The following is a 17607-nucleotide window of genomic DNA, read 5'->3' on the forward strand; positions in this document are numbered from 1 at the left end:
CTTTTGAAAAGCCGAAATATAAAACGCTATTTATTCTTGACGATTTGCAACTAAATGAAATTATTGTCAAACTAGAAGTGAATTTGATATTTTTCGTGCTCTATAGCTATTAAGATGTTGAACGAGATTTGCTACAGCTGGTATTGAGTCATGAAGCTCGACCTAAAGATTATAGTTAATTTTCCATTTTTAACAAATGGTTTCGTTCTTTAAGTAGCAGGATTCCATTTGTTTTGAAGTGCTTCAAGCTTGAAAAATAAGTTGATCAAGGCACATTGGTCTTGAACTCACGTGGAAATTTCGTAAAAAATCATTGCACGAAAATGTAACCTTATTCCATTTTATTTCATTCACTTGCAATTTTCAAGTGACTCTTATGAATACAATTTTTGGTTATAGTAGAACTTGGCAGGAAACTGTACTCTCTTGAAAAGAAGTCGTAATATGACAGTGGTTAGGTCGTCAGGTTAATTTTAGGAATAAATACTTAGTGACTCTCCTTGAGAACATCCCATCGACTTGTCTGTTACATTGCAATGCAAATTCTAAAAAATCAATCGTTTCTAATGAATTTTTCATTTTCAAATGATCTTTTAATCTTAAGTCATGTTGTTTTGTCGGCAGTAAGTCGGTTTTCGTATTTGTGTTTATTTTATAATTGGTTCATTTGAAATATATTTTTTTTTAAATTAATTATACCTTGGTGGCTTAGATGTGTCACGTCGATTTACGATATTGTCGAAGTGCAACATTTCTGAGAAGAGTACTTCGAAGTTTACTGCTATCGACCTAGCATTATTGTCCAAGGAGTATGTCTTCGAAGTCGCATTGTTTCTTATTTAAGTTATGTCAAAGAAGCGGTTTTTCGGTGTACAATAGTGTCTGAGACTAGGTATATCGAACTCTAGTATTGTCTAAATTAAAATGCATCGGATTGCTATTTTCTCGGAGTGAAAAGAATTTGTCGAAATTCAGTTTTGTAGTCGGTTTTAACAGTAGCAAGGAAAAACAAATAGTTAACAGAACTGCACATTATCTACCGTTTACAGGAGAATGCACTAAAAGCTAGTAATTTAATAAGAGGTCATGAATATTATGTAACTCATTTTGCTACACTAACCAGTCTGGACAGCAGCAACATATTACTATTCTGAAGACGCTCAAACCAGCAGAGCGCGTCGAACATTTATTGGTTTATTGTTTTTTTTTGCTCGGTAGTGGGAGAGTTACAAAATGGTCCCGATTACAAAGATTTAATAAAAAAATTCTCTATCTGTTTATTTACGGTCATTTCTGGAACTTTTTATTGACCGATTTGAATGATTATTTTTGGTGTACCTATAGCTACTAATTCAGGGCAACATTTATAAGTTATCTTTTATCTGGATTTGCCACCTGGTAACAGAGATATGAGCCCAAAACTTTATAATAAACAATAGTTGTTGAGGCATTGAGGCATATTTGACCCTGAAAATATGTTATTGTCATAGCTAGTCTTTTTTGTGAGATAGTTTCATCGAAAACTATTATTGAATGTGGGAATAATATAGTTACTCGGGTCTTTCACACTAGTTTCGTTGAGTTGTCCTGTGACGGGACGGCTGGCACTATTTTGTCCCTCTTGTCCCGTGGCGGTACAAGTGACACTGTTTTGGTGCCAGCTGTCCCGTTGCAGAATCATAGGACTAATGGGACAGACGCAGGTTTTATTCCCAGTAGTCCCGTTGAGTTGTCCCGGGACAACTGAGATAAAATAGTGTCAGCTGTCATGTGGCGATACAAATGACACTGTTTTTTTTATTTTCTTTATTGAGCCTTTGTTTTGAGCTTAGTCAGTTTTTGCTTCGCATTATGGTGCTGTTCCACCAGATTACGCGATTTGATACGATTGGCTGGTGTCAACATATTAATGTCGCGTTTGAATAGGTTTTAATCGCATTCGAAGAGAAATAGATAAATACGTCGAATATAAATAAACTAATAACATAATAAGAGATGCGTGATATGAAGTTATTTCACGTGCCATTGTAGGCTTTTAATTTCGCATATATGTTTTTCGCAAGTTCCGTATAACTTGCTAGCGCGTCCTCCTTTTCGAGCAATTCCAGCAAGTTATACGGGTCTATGTCGTGGAACCTGCATAGCAATTCGTGTATAATTCGCTCTGCAGCGAACCTTGGGCAGTCTGTCATTAAATGTGTTACGGTCTGGGGGGTGTTGGCGTTGCAGGGACAGCTGTCGTCTAATGACACTGTTTTGGTGCCAGTTGTCCCTTGGCGGTACAAATACCACTGTTCTGGTCGCAGTAGTCCCGTTGCAGAGAATCATGGGACTAATAGGACAGAAAGAAGGGTCAATTCCATTAGTTCTTTGAAGTTGTTATAAGGTACCTGCGGGTATTAAGGCCTAGGGAAAATTTGTAATAACATGAAGAATATTCAATATATTCAACCAGTTTCAATAATAATCAGTCATGTACTTATATTACTACAGAGTTTAAATAAAAAATAGCAATACGAAGCATAGTAGTCTTAATAAATTTTGATGCCATTTTCGATGCCTCTCTCCCATTTCTTTGACCACTCTAAAATCATATAGACCTGCTTCGTGTATTATTTTGTTGAATTTGTCCATTCTTTGGTGTTTATAATAAGGATCTGTTGATACTATATATAAATTAAATAAATTGTCCTTATTTGCATCCATCAGGACATTGAAAATCATCTGTATCTTCTGCAGTCTAACCGACACATTCTTCGTGGTACCACTTGGAGCTGATATAGCTATAGCTGTGATTCTATCTTCTTTGCAGGCATGACAGTACCTATATTTTTTTTTGTGATTAATTTTTGTCAGATCGCCTTTTGATCACAATGCTCGTTCGTGACAGTAAGCACTGAAAACAATGATAAATAAATTGGAAATGTATAACTACGTACATACTACCCACTAATAATATACTTGATGCTTTGGTAAGCAAGCAAACGTTACACCTACTGCTTGTATACATTATAACTATCACTATAGTTATCACTATAGTAGCAAAGAATATTCCAAAAGCAGATGTAAAGTACGATAATCATTTTTTTAGACACTGGTTCAAGGTACTAAGAGAGCAAACATATTAAAAATACCCGCCTCTAGGAGGGGCGCCGGAGTACGGAAGGGGGTTAGGATCCCATTTTTTAGTATTTCGCTAATATCTTTAAAACGGTTCGTCGTAGAGAAAACGTGTCTCCTACATAATGAAAGATAATAAAATTGTCTACAACTTTTGTTACGCACACCTTATCGAAATTCCCATCAGTTTCCGACCTTCACGCTCTGAAATAGTGAAAATGAATCTTTTTGAGCTTGACGGACATTACGTATTGTAGAAAATTAAAAATTAGATATTTTATTGGTAGCATAAGCTGGGGATACCTCAAGCTTAAGCGAAAGTGGTTTGTAGGTTGTTCCATGTAGTCAAAAATCGCTTGCATAGCCTCTGTGACATGGCTGTCTCTGGGGATCTCAGCTTTCGACTTTGGGAAACTGATAGAGTTTACAAAACTGTGGTAGCAGTCTTTGTGGTATACTGCTCCCGCAGCCACAAGATCGTTAATCGAGGACAAGCGACCAAGAACAGCGTCAACCCAGGAATCTTTCCTTATAGAACACACCTCCCTGATATGATATTGAAGAGTAAGAGTTTCAACTTTATGCACTATTCTCCTTTTGCTATAAGAAGTTTTAGTTTTTTATGGCACATAATGTCCACATAAAAAACAATTACTCTTGAAATCGAATTCGGGAGCTGAAGATCTGAGATGAGACGGCCCTGCTTCTTTTTGAATTGTGGATGCATGCCTTACATCTTCATAAATTGTTTTAGCTCTGGTGTAATTTTTGCGACAGTTCGTGTGAATTAAAAGGGACGTCAAACGATGGAAAATTTCATACATGTCATTTTTCCGTTCATGACTAGCTTCGATAAGGCCCAGTATTCTCTTTTTTTTCATCTCAGTGACATCCTTACTATCTTTCACGACGTCTCGTCACACACAGGACACTTATTAATACTCATTGCGGATAATCCGATTCGTAACTAATAACGTTGATAGATCAAATAATCTTTTTGTGGCTGCTCCCCTGCGGTGCCGGCTACTTCAAAACAGGTCAAAAGAGATAAGAGACGATAACATAAGCCCGAAGGTATGGTTCGTAAAGGGAATGGGAGTTTTAGCCAGCATAATCGCGTTTTCCATGAAAGTGAGCATCGGAGATATGGAAAGTAAATTCTGAAGAAATTAGTTAGATCCCCTATGCACTTTACACCTCTTTTTTTAAGTGGACTTTAAGGGTATGCCCACTTTGTTTAACAAGGGTAGATATCTAATTTGTCATTTTAGGGTTCCGTACCGTAAGGGTAAAATGGGACCCTATTACTAAGCCTCCGCTGTCTGTCTGTGTCCAGACTGTATGTCATAAACTGTGAAAGCTAGAACGCTGAAATTTTTACAAAAGAGGTATTTCAGTTGCCGCTATAACAACGTACTCTATACTAAAAATTAAAAAAAAATTAAGGACTGTCCCCACACAATAAACTTGTCTTTTTTGACACGGAAACCTTCGTTTCCGTTGGCCGGTTTTTTCATTGTCGTCTTTTCTTTTTTGTGAGGAAATTTCCTCATTATTGCAGACTGTTTGTAGCATTGCGTCATCCGTTACTATAGATTTATTTTCTGGTATTCATTCCTTCAATAATGTTTGTGGTGCGATGTCTCTATTGGTACATATACCTATACGCATCATAATTTCTGTTTATTAATCCACTGAGTATCCATGTACTGGCGAAACTTATTTAGCTATATCATCTGGTATTTATTTTTTATACCTATATGCCCAACCATCGTTTTTCCGATTTTGGGAAATGGATTATTCAAGGCTGTAATTATAGCCTGTTCATAATCTATTGTAATTTGGTGTGGCTCCCATGGCAATTGACACTATAATTTCAAATAAAATGGTATAAGAATTTAGGGTTTTATGCAACATAAACGCATACAGGCATGGGACACCGTTATTTCTAGTGTCATTGCTTCCTGAATCATTATGTATGCAACACATTTGCGTGGACATGAAAGTGACTGAATGATAAAAGATGACCTTTTGCCTCATTGCTTCCAAATATCAAAAATATTTCTCCGCCACACGAATAATCAGCAAAAAAGAATTGTTGATACTGAACCGGTATCTCTACTTCTTCAGGAAAGCTGGTGAAAATTATTGATACACCGGCTATTTTGTTGCGCCTGTGGTATAAGGATGACTTCTCTTCAGCATATTTTGGCAAGCGTTTGGTCAGGTCTACATTTTTATTTTTAATTGCTGCGAGTACGGAAATTTGACCTTGAGAAGCAGTATTATAGCAACCACTTATGATTAATTCGATTTCCTGCCTCGCGAAATATCCGGCACGAGTTACGATATGTTTTTATAAGCACGCCAAATGTGTCAAAAACATTTAAGGTGCCCCGGGGCAAATGTAACTACAAAAAATAAGGTTCCAACTTTGATTTGGTGCAGCTTAATTGTTATTGTAAATTTAATCTGTAACATTAATCTGCATGATTAACTATTTCATTAATATTACATGTAACCTAGTTTTAAAAAGGAAGTCTGTCAGGAATTGACAGAATTTAACAATTTTCTAGTTGCGGTAGAAAAAGTTGCAATTTCCCCAATAAGGGGCTAATGCAACTAATATCATTCGTCGTTTATCTGTTGGTCTTAAAAATATACAAATACAGAAATATTCAAAGAAGCATTATAACGCACACGAATTTGAAACGTATGTTAACGTGTCTTAGCTCAGTTTCGAGAAAAATAAATATTTTCTTACTACAGGGGTAATTGCAACTATTTACTTAATAGTTAGTGTTGTGACTTACTTATCACTTTATCGATATTTGAATTTTATTGGATGTTTGTTAAGAGAGAAAATAACAACAGAATATATATGGCACAGTCTTTTAATAGGAAAGTAAAGTAGGTAGCTTCTGATATCTTCCAATGCTAAATTTAGTTGATCTTGAGAATATTTGATTTCTGTTTTTCGTATATAATGCCGGACCATCTAAAACAATAGATTATACTGATTTATGAATCTAAGGGGCTAAAATCGTTCGCGAAGGTTGCGTTTTTACTACTTGATCCCGGTTTCTGAAGTACTATCGAACCAACTGATTCATGACCCATTTTGCCGATAATTCGCTTGACACCGTCAAAACAGTAAGAATTTCGTCTCTATCGTCAAAGTTGCACTTAGGACATTTTAAACATGCATACGACTGTGTTATGATGTATCTACGACTACATACAACTTTGACCTTTGTTATTACAGTACGTAGATACGTTTTCGATAAATCACTCTGAATTTGAATGTAGAATGTAAATAGTCTAAACTCTTTTCACTACGAAAAAACCTATTTGTGTCAAATATCAAATAGCACGTCATTTAGAAATCTGTAAAACGATTAGGGTAACCATTATAGTCATTGTCCATCATACAGTGATTGCCAATGTTAAGGAATAATACGTTTATTTTAATTTCTAAAGTAACCAGTTTAAATTAATTGCGATATATGTCACTTTTAGAATATTGGTAACATTTTTAATTTATAGAACTCATGTCCGACGTTTGGGCGACAGGTGTGTAGTTCGAAAAGAAAAAGTAAAAGTTTGTTGCAATATTTGTTAAGGATAACACATTTGAATTAACAGTATTCGCTAGTATTTCTGGTTTTTAAGTCTTTTATATTGAATTAGTATAAAGTTATTGAAACAAAGGACTGATGTTCTTTTAGTAAGAATTTTTAAGTTGCGTTTATAATAGAGTTTATGTCAATGTTTTACTAAATAAAGATACTATTGACCAAAATTGTGTATCAATTCCTTAACTGGGTAATAACTATGCTGGTTACCCTATATTATTTAATTTTTATAGTTACATTATTTCCTATAATGGCCGAATAAACCATGCCCTGAGTGGGTATCGAACCCACTCCTGACGCGTCGCAGTCGTAACATCAACCCACTACGCCACGCAGCCTGTTGAAAACGGTAGCAAAGCATTATTGTATTGGCGCACAAAGATTTGTCACAATAATGACAGATAACAAATTCATTACCAAGGAAACGAAGGTTCAAGCCAATTTCGACCTACGCGTATATAGACGCGTTTTAGAAAATGAGCACATGGTGGGTCATGATTCAGTTGGTTCGATAGTACATGCCGGTAGTTTAAACTCTGCTTAGCGCAACGTATGTATTCTATTACTACATAAAATTACCTCAGAAACAGGGCATAAGTCATTTAGATAGATAGATAAATTCTTTATTGCACACCAATAAACAAAAGAAATAACAATTTAGCTAAGTTCATTAAAATATTAACAAGTCCTTGTAAGTTACATTTATTGAATAGTTGTTAGGTACTTAATATTGGACAGCCGAATACGCGTATCTGATAATATCACAGACGCGCAATCCTAGTTACATCCATTTTATTTGGAACCCGGGGTCCGCTTACTGGTCTAACCAGATTTGACTGAATATTCACTTTTCTACAGAGCGACTGGCGTCTGACCTCCGCAACCCAAAGGGATAGCGATATTCCATGGCTTAGACCAGTGTCAGCATTATTTGAAAGGTACTGATACCCAATAACAACTGTCAAAGATCTTCATGACAACCGGGACCGACGGCTTAACGTGCTCTCCGAGGCACGGGACAAGCGATATTTAATTATTTAATACGCACATAACTCTGAAAAGTCATTGGTGCGCGCCGTGGGATCGAACTCGATACCTTCTGCGTTGCAGTCCGTTGGTATACCTACTAGGCTATCGCTGCCTTCTTTACTACAAATTATGTACCTAGTCAAATATTTAAAAAGTTATATTTCAGGACTCAAGCTACCTCTACGAAAAAATAAAAATATTAAAAATCTATGCAACAGTTATGTTGTGAAAAGCACACTTTTAAGATGTCCTTAATATAACAACAGCATCTAGTATTTATCATATCATCATTATTGATACCTAATTTAGTACTTATTTTTCATAGAATTAAATCATCGACATGGTACATCACTATGGTTTCATGATTTCATACAAACCAACACGGGGGAAATGCAACTAACCTCAAAGTTGCAATTACCTCATTTTAGGTTATTATCAGGGAAAATGTAACTAAACACATATTTTTTATAGTATTATCGGATCTCTAAGCAAAAACGAATGTAGTAACTTACCCTTGTCAACAATATACTCCACATAAAACACAAGCAATAAAACACACTAAAACATATTTTTTATAATTTTTTGTCACCACCTGCCTTTGTACAAAATTGTTTTAAAATGGCGATTTGACTGATCAACCTGTTTTATCGTCGTTTTATGTTACTGTGCTGCTACCTATTATTTTAATGCAACTGTATCGTATGCTTAGTAATCTAGAGATGGCGTTATATTTAAAAAAGCATTATTATAGGAGATATTCGTTTTGGTTACAATAGCCCCTTGGTTGCTATTGCCCCGGGGCACCTTATCAAGAATACGGGTAAAATTAATTGAAACTTATACAAAATACACATTAATTACAATGACAATCACGTCTTAAAAATCACAACAGTACCTATTAAAAAAAGTATTAAGTAAATCAAAGTTACAAAGACTCATAAAATGGTCTATGATATCTTGGGATAAGGGTTTTGGTAAACAAATCCATGCGATCCGCTTTCTTTTCGTCTGATAAACCAGGTTTTTCGATATAAGCATTTTTTTATTCCAATTTTTTTTTATAACTTTAGCCATAAAAAGGCTAAAGTTATTAAAAAAAATCTTGATCAGCATAGGAATTTTTTAAAAATATAGTGTCTGGATCGCTTTTTTTAAACCTATATTGCTTTCAGTTCAGATACTTTTACTAGTTGATTGTTCTCATCTTTCAGCAAGGAGAAGTTTATCTGATTACACATAATTTTATCTGTCTGTGGAAAAGGATCATACCTGTTAAAAAATGATTGTAATTTCTGTAGATCAGCTACATTTCTGTTTATTCGATATACATTATGTTAATTTATGTTTATCCTTGGAATCGATGTGTTGCTCCGTAGTAACAAAAAAACATTTTCTTCCCTTTCCAAAAGGTTCCAGTCTTTTCTTTTTCGTCTATTCTTTTTCGTGAGGAAATATCCTCATTATTGCGGACTGTTTGTAGCATTGCGTCGTCCGTTACTATAGATTTATTTTCTGGTGCCACCCTTCAATAATGTTTGTGGTGCGATGTCTCTCTTGGTATACGCACCATAGTTTCTGTTATTTCATCCACTGAGTATCCATGTACTAGCGGAACTTATTAAATTACATCACCTGGCATTTTATTTTTATACCTATATAGTTTTTCCGATTTTGGGAAATGGACTATTCAAGGCTGTAATTACAGCCTGTTCAAAATCTATTGTAATTTGGTTTGGTTGCCATGGCAATTCATACTTTATAAATTCAAATAAAATGGTATCAGAATTTAGGGTCTTATGCAACATAAACGCATACAGGCATGGGACACCGTTATTTCTAGTTTCATTGCTTCCTAAATCAGCATGTATGTAACACATGGACATGGACATGATTTTAATGTACCGTCCATAAAAAAGTGACTGAATGGTCAAAGATTACCTTTTGCCTCATTGCTTCCAAATATAAAAAAATATTTTCCCACCACACGAATAATCGGCAAAAAGGAATTGTTGATACTTACTGAACCGGTATCTCTACTTGTCCAGGAAAGCGAAAGTGAAAACACTACCGAGTTCGTGTGTTTTCTTATTTAATTTGTTTTCCTACTTTATACATAAATCTTATCCTCAAATTTGTATTTTCTATCTTTATTTTTACGTTGCTATCTTAATTGTTTAGCAATGTAATTTTAAAGTAGGTATAATGAAATGCTCCAGTCACTATGTATACGTTCAAACAGCAATACCTTCACGCGTTATTTATCTTCAATCCTTACCTTTTACGCAAATATAGGCGAGTATTCTGGTCACGTGGATCGAGACGCTTCACACTCTTGGTAGACTACAAGCAACCGGGCCCCATGAACCCAACGTTTGAAACCCAAACGACCGGTTCAAATATTCTGCTGCAGACTTGTTTGTATGTAAACCTACCTTGCCTTACATACTCAGCATTACGTACGTTTTTCCCAAGCGACAGTGCCAAGCAACACCACACCGTCTGCAAATGCTTTCCTTTTCTCGTTTTTTGTTTTTTTTTCTGTCGTTCAGAACATGAACACGAACTAAGTACATGGTACCTACCCTGAAAAAAAAATGTCACAATATTTATGAAATAATATTTTTGCGGTCTAGTTCAACCGCAAGCTATTATTTATGTTGCTTATAACACTATTTCACTAGATATTTTTAATATTTTAACAAATAATAGGTTTTTAACAACTGTTAACTAGGAAAAAAAGGTAAATAAGATATTGCATTAAAATTTAGTCATACGTGAGTATCAGGAATGAACATAATACAGCAGTAAAGGTTAAACTCATATGTGTAACAATTGTAATTTCTTATGCAAAACTCACATCTACTTATATTTGTTTCTCACAATGCAAACGGTTCCTACAAGTCAACAAATTATATGCATGCATGTCTATAGCCAATTCACGTTTGATGGAAAGTAATTACCTACCGCTCCACCCCTATAAACACCTAGATAGAATGTTTTGTCGATAGTTTTACACCTTTACCGTTTTAGTATCTCTCGTATGGCCAACTAAAATCACTTAGGCACCGAGCGTTCGATTTTAGGAATAGTCTTTTTGCCCCGTGTTAGCTTTATATGTGGTTTGTAGAGTGCTTTGTGTGATTATACCTAATAAACAAATGAACTGTGACTTAAGTAGCTATAAAACCGAGGAATTGTTATGAAGAGATTAAGTGCGATTGCTAAAAAGGAGGCACGGGAGGAGTTTGAAAACCAATTGCGCTACGCTTTCGTGAAGTTTGATCATTTAGATGATGATGAGGATAATTCAGAGGTACATTTGATGGTTTTCATTTGCTTTGAATGTCTACTTTTACGGCATCGAATTAGTGTAATGTTTGTATTTCACGATTCTACACCAAATATCATTGTAGTGCCAATTTATAAGACTAGAGCAAAAGTACGAATCATATCATGACACATTATCTACATTTTTCTTTATTTGCATTTCATAAATATCTGAACACATACTCGTGTTGCGTAACTCGGTAATGGTTGTAAATCATCCTCATATCGATGACGCTCGAACAAGGAAACGAAAATGCCGCATAACTATTTTTATTGTTCTTCTATTTGCATAAGCAGTGCTCGTTTGGTACGCACAACATGCAATTCCTATTTCTGAGTTACTCTAACCACGACAATATACAGACAAGCGCGAGTATGGCCACTCTGGAGCACAGCTCCGTAGTTATAAGTTTAAGAACAGCATTAATCCCAGGCTAAAGAAAATTGGAAAAAAACTCGTAGAACAAATTTAAATTACCTAAATATTACACAAGTACGTATTATTATGTGAACCTATAAACTACTATCTAAATTTATTTATTTAAAAATATATTTTAACCATTCCTCATAAAACAATTGTATTTTTAAAGAACAACATACTTGAAGTGCTTGCAATTGACCCCATCTTGTATAGTGCGAATTTTTGGGTCTATTCATTTTTGTAGAATAAAAACCAAGCCAACTTTACCACTACACCGTTTTACTGATGTCATTAACCTTATCCGTGCTAATAATATTATAATAAGCACGGATTAGGTTTATGACAGCAGTAAAATTATCCGTATGCGTAAGTTTCACGACTATTGCTTACTGCAATTAAAGGCAACACCCTTTCTAGTGGGTAGTTACTTGTTATTTCTTTTAAATAATACCTTATTAGATGATAAAAAAGAAACTCACTGATAATAGAGGATCCCTAAAATACTGATTTGAATATATTGAAGTACCTTTAATCAATATATTATTATGGTTAGCGAGTATTTTTCATGACAATGCTGAAGTCTAATACTGTTTTACGTAACTGAATTATTTCAATAGCTAGGCACTAACAGTAACATTTCTTTTAAGTATTAGTATACCTACAATAAAACGTAACATTGAAGTAATAAGAAATCTTTTGTTATCGTTAGTTCTTATGAAGCTTTTGCAAGAGAAGCTTTGTGATTTGAATCTCCGGAGTATTATTTCAGCATCGTAAACTTAAAGGCAATACATACTTTAGTTCTTACCGCGATCAATAGTATTCATCGTATAAAAAGTTACAAAACTATCAGAAACTCAATTAACCTATTGCCCTCTAACGTATCAAAGAAAAACGCAAATGTAACGAATAACGTGGTAGCTATAAAAAAACTTTGATTACGATCCACGCGACCCTAACCTTACGATGCAAATCACTAGCGTTTTATATGAGATATGCTGTCGACATGTGACATCAAGCCACAATTCAGTCAAAAAAGTTTTTTTGTAGCGCCGACAGGTACACGGAAAACCGAAAGTTAGAATACGTATAATATTGCGTTCGGATCGTTGAAAAAGTTTGTGATATTTTGTGAACTGTGAAGTGTTTAACCATGGATGAGGATCCCGTGCAGGTAATTCTTTTACTTATTCAACTTTTATGTAAATATCTGGTGTTATGTCCTACTCGAGGATATATTGTTTGTTGTTTTCAAAGTTACTGGAATGCGTGTCTGAAGGCATACTTATGTGAACATATTATATCGTTTGGAAATAAATATAATCATCGTAATACTAAATAGGTAATATGTTTTAAAACCATTAAAGAATTAGTATGGAAAGTGGTAACGATAATTTATTGCTTAATAGACACTAAAGAATAGATCCGTGATCGCGAACAGCCGGGGTTGCAAAACAAATATTTATTATTAGAACTAGTAATTCGTATAAGAAAGAAAAATACATATGAACTTTATTTATGTATCTAAATGAATAGTTTATAGAAGTGTAACGTACGTATATTATCACCACAATACAAAAAATAACAAGTTTCGTTAGGTACGTCTAAGTAATTAGTTCGTGGACATGATTTTCTCTGTAATTAATATTGTTAGTTTACTCAGTATAGAACATTTGGACGTAGATACGCAAAAAGGACCCAACCCATATCATGTTTATTTTGTTATAAGGAGGATTGAAGTTCAAGGGGTATTTGCACATAATAAATTCCGTTTTGTGATTTAGTTGATTTGAGACATAGTTATGATAATTGTTTTCTATGTTATAGAACTACGTTTTATTGAGAGCAAATAACCACGTTTTGAGATAAGTATTTAAGTAAATGTGGGGCTGGATCCTTTTTGATAAATGTAGTTTCGAATTAACGAAACGTGATACTGAATTTCGCAGTAACGATCCAAAATCGTAAATAGTCATGTTATTGAGTGGCTGTATAAATAGATAGGTATTATTTTATAAAGAATATCAATATTTATTGACTACAAAATACGAAATAGATATTGAGATAATTTTTACTCTTTAAAATATAGCTTGATTAAAATGACAGTTCTAAGCAAAACAGAGAACACAACTTTGTAGTGACGTCTAACGAGTATTACAAATTGAAACACGAAAAATCTGTCTTGTCTAGCATTATAACTATTTTTTTAAATACAGATCCTCAATAAGAAATCAGAATAATTCAATACAACCAGCCTTTAAACTAAAAATCAGTACTATTTTCTTTAGTCTTAAAAATAAACCTAATAATTTTCAACCTCTCTACAAGGCTACGTCATGTTGCAAAAATTTTAGTGAGGAGACACAATAGATAAGAGTAAATCGATTGATTAAAACAATATTAACAATAATTGTTATTTTTCATAAAAAAGTAAATCAGATTCATATAACAAAATCGCAAGCTCACCTCTTTTTTTCGTTGACAACACTGAACGCATTGATCATTGACAATAAAATTGATCTTTGATAACTGTCAAAAGAATTAACTTAATTTCCAAGATTGTTCCAGCGATTCTGATGATAGCGATGAGGATGATACTGATTTAGGATGCGCACCATTAACTGCGCATCCTATATTACTATTATCCTCATCCCTATCATCAGAATTGCACCATTAACTGAATAAATTAATTTTATTTAACTGTTTTCATTGTTTTATTTAATTGATCCTAATTAATACTAAACTAGGAGAGGTTTCCGTGCGGTGTTAAAAGCAGGGCTGGTCGTCCTATACGAATTTGCTTAAACAATAAGATTCAGAACAATTCGTAAAAAGCAAATTCAAAAATAATTAAATCGAATATAATTATTTTAGATTCGATTTTTTCGCTATCGATACTATTACAACCCTAGTCAAAACAGTTTGACATCTGTCATTCTAATCAAGCTATATTTTAAAGAGTATTAAAATATGACTTCTGGCAGATCTACTCCAATATGTTCAACTATTAGTTCAAAATGTAGTTGAAATACGTGGACTGATTATATTATCACAATAAGTTCAATCACAATATATTTATTTATATAACAGGGTCAATAAAAAGCAATGATTAATTAATATCTCTAAATAATCTAGCACCTACCTACTTAACTTTTTTTTTAATTGTACATTCTAAAAGGAATTTGCATACACTTATTTCGTTATTTATTAGTTTAATTTGTAGTCTCAAAGCCGCTGTATTTTTTTGTTCAAGAAAATAAATTCTTTCCTCTTATTTACCTGTACGAAATTTGTGAAGAAGTAACCTAATTTTCAATCGAAAAATGTCACGTTAAAATTTCTGTTTTTTTTAAAGTCGGTGAGATTTTTATAAACCTCTCTTTCTACTGGTGTAAAAATAATTATACATTACTAAATAGTTGGCTCAAAGATTACTCCAAAAGCAGGTGTAGAGTGCTTGAGCGGGGACCTAATCAATTTAGAAATTCAAGAGCAAAGTAAAAGATCTATTGTTGAACAAAGTTGCTGAATCGTCACAATTATCATAGTTTATATGTATTCATATATTTATCTATTATTGTATATATATTGATTGTATGTTATTTTCATTTATGTAATTAATATGTATGTATATATATTATTTTTTATATGTAAGTTTATACTTAATATAATTATTAATTTACACTCATATTGTCTACACCAATTATTATTTATTTACACACCTTTTCTCATCTCACTCTCCTTCCTCTATTAAACACCTTCACAACAATCTCTGCATCACCCTAAGGTAGACTGGCAGAAAATGCTCCTGGCATTAAGTCCGCCTTTATACAGCTCTGTATATAAAGTTTAAAATAAATAAATAAATAAATAAATTTGTTCAGGAGGGGCGCCGGCGTGGGGATGGGGCTTAAAGTTCCCATTTTTTAGTTTTTCACAAATATTCTTAAAACGGTTCGTGGTAGACAGAAAATGTAGGTATTCTACATAATTAAATATAATAAAATTGTTTACAACTTTAGTTACGCACACTTTATCGAAATTCTCATATTAATTTTCATTATGTAGAAGACACTTTTTGCCTACAACGAACTGTTTTAAAGATAGGATAAACTACCCAATTATTGGCACTTTAAGCAATACAATACAAATGCCTTCCTTAAACAGATAAATATTTTCTTCAGAGAATGTTGGTTGTGTATTCAGATTAATTATTATATTGTGAGCATGATATAGCATATCCTTTTACCAGCATTTTTACCAGGATTAAGAAGCTACACTAGTTTTTTTGTAACTAGACCCATTGACCATTTATTGACACCCTTCGACATATTGTTGGCATCTGTTCAACCAATTACTGGCATACTGGTGCCAATAATAAGAATCAAAATCAAAAATGCTTTGACTAATCATTTCTTCCATATGTTTCTAAAGAGTTTTCTAAAGAGAGAGATATCAATTCTCTCCTTTGTTGTGCTGTGTTGCACTTTAAGCCTGTTTGATTTATGAATCTGTTCTTTTTGTTTAGCTTTAATTCCTTCTATTCTTATCTTAGATATTTCGATCTTCTTCCGTTCCAATATAGGCATTATGTTTGAATTTTAACCTAATTAATATTAATAACTTCTTACATGATGAAAAAAAAACAAATAAATTATGAATTACTTAATATTTTTAATTTAAAAATATCATTCAAAACATATCTTTTTATAACAAGTAAAAAATGGAATAAAGAATACAAAAAATATAATTTATGATTATAATCATCTTCTTCCTCTTCATCGTCGTCTTCCGGCTGCTGGTAAATTTCAAACTGGTCTTCATTATCGTCTTCAACGATATTTGTCTCAAGCTCCCAAGTTTCAAGTCGTATAGTTCCCAGGTATAATTTTTGACGTAGTGGAAAGACTTTTAAAATTTACAGATTTTTAAGAAGATGCACTTAATTATTTTCTATTTAAAATGTCATTAGTGTAAATGGAAATATACTTATAATATGATTTAAGTTTCTACTTTAATTAATTCTCGAAAACGGTTCACCGTCAAAAAAAAAAATCTCAAACAAAATTTGTAGAGAATTTTATACTGTACAATATTGATAAAGAATACAAATAGCAAAAATGAGATATTTACAAAAAAAGCGCAAAAAACCGGTTTTTGTGTTAAATTTTATAGTTGCGTACACCCTACCATGTGTAGGTTTTGAGACAACTTTTAGGGTGTCAATTTACAAGTATTTACAAACTTACAGCTGGGTATCTCGAATTCCGAGGTGAACTAACTATAATGACTGGACTATAGTTACTACGGGAGCACATTTCAAATCACCGCGTGAAAAAAGTTAGGTATGGTGATGTAGAAAACTTGTCTTCATATTCGATTGTAAGCAATAAAATACAAACATAAATCATCTATTTGCATTAAACAATGAATTATTTCATATTCTATGACGTTGTACAATAAATTGAAAATGTTTATGAGTATTTCTTCTTGCGGAGTGGAGGATGACACTACTAGAAAGAAATAGGTTTAAAATGTTTTAATAAAAATATAGTTTATTGTTCTTTTTTGTACATTGTCGCCTATAATCACATCAAAGTCCTGGCCCAGGTCTGATGACGGCCAAAACCTAAATACCACACTATCGACGTTATGTGTGCACAAGTTCCGACTGTGCGTCGCCCAGATAATAAATCGCTGCTTTTCGATCTCTGTCAACTAAAATATAACTGTAATAAGTTCTTGCTCTTATGCGTCTCGATTGGATGCGTATTCTTAGTAGCCATACATTATTATGTGGACCCAATATGTGGATCCTAGTGTGGCCCAGTCTGTACAAGAGCCATAACAAACACGTTTTAACTAGCACTGCAACGTCATAGAATAAGAAATAATGTACTTTTATTGCTTAAAATCTTCTATGAAAATAAGCTTTTCATATCGCCATAACATTTTTTTCACATAGTGATTTGAAATGAGCTGCAATAGTGACTATTATAGTATATTATAAGACCTTTCTAATGACATACATATGTCACGTCCTTATTGGTATATGGTAAGACCGTTTTGTCCGGT

This window comes from Anticarsia gemmatalis, chromosome Z (assembly GCF_050436995.1).
Source record: "Anticarsia gemmatalis isolate Benzon Research Colony breed Stoneville strain chromosome Z, ilAntGemm2 primary, whole genome shotgun sequence".
NCBI lineage: Eukaryota > Metazoa > Arthropoda > Insecta > Lepidoptera > Erebidae > Anticarsia > Anticarsia gemmatalis.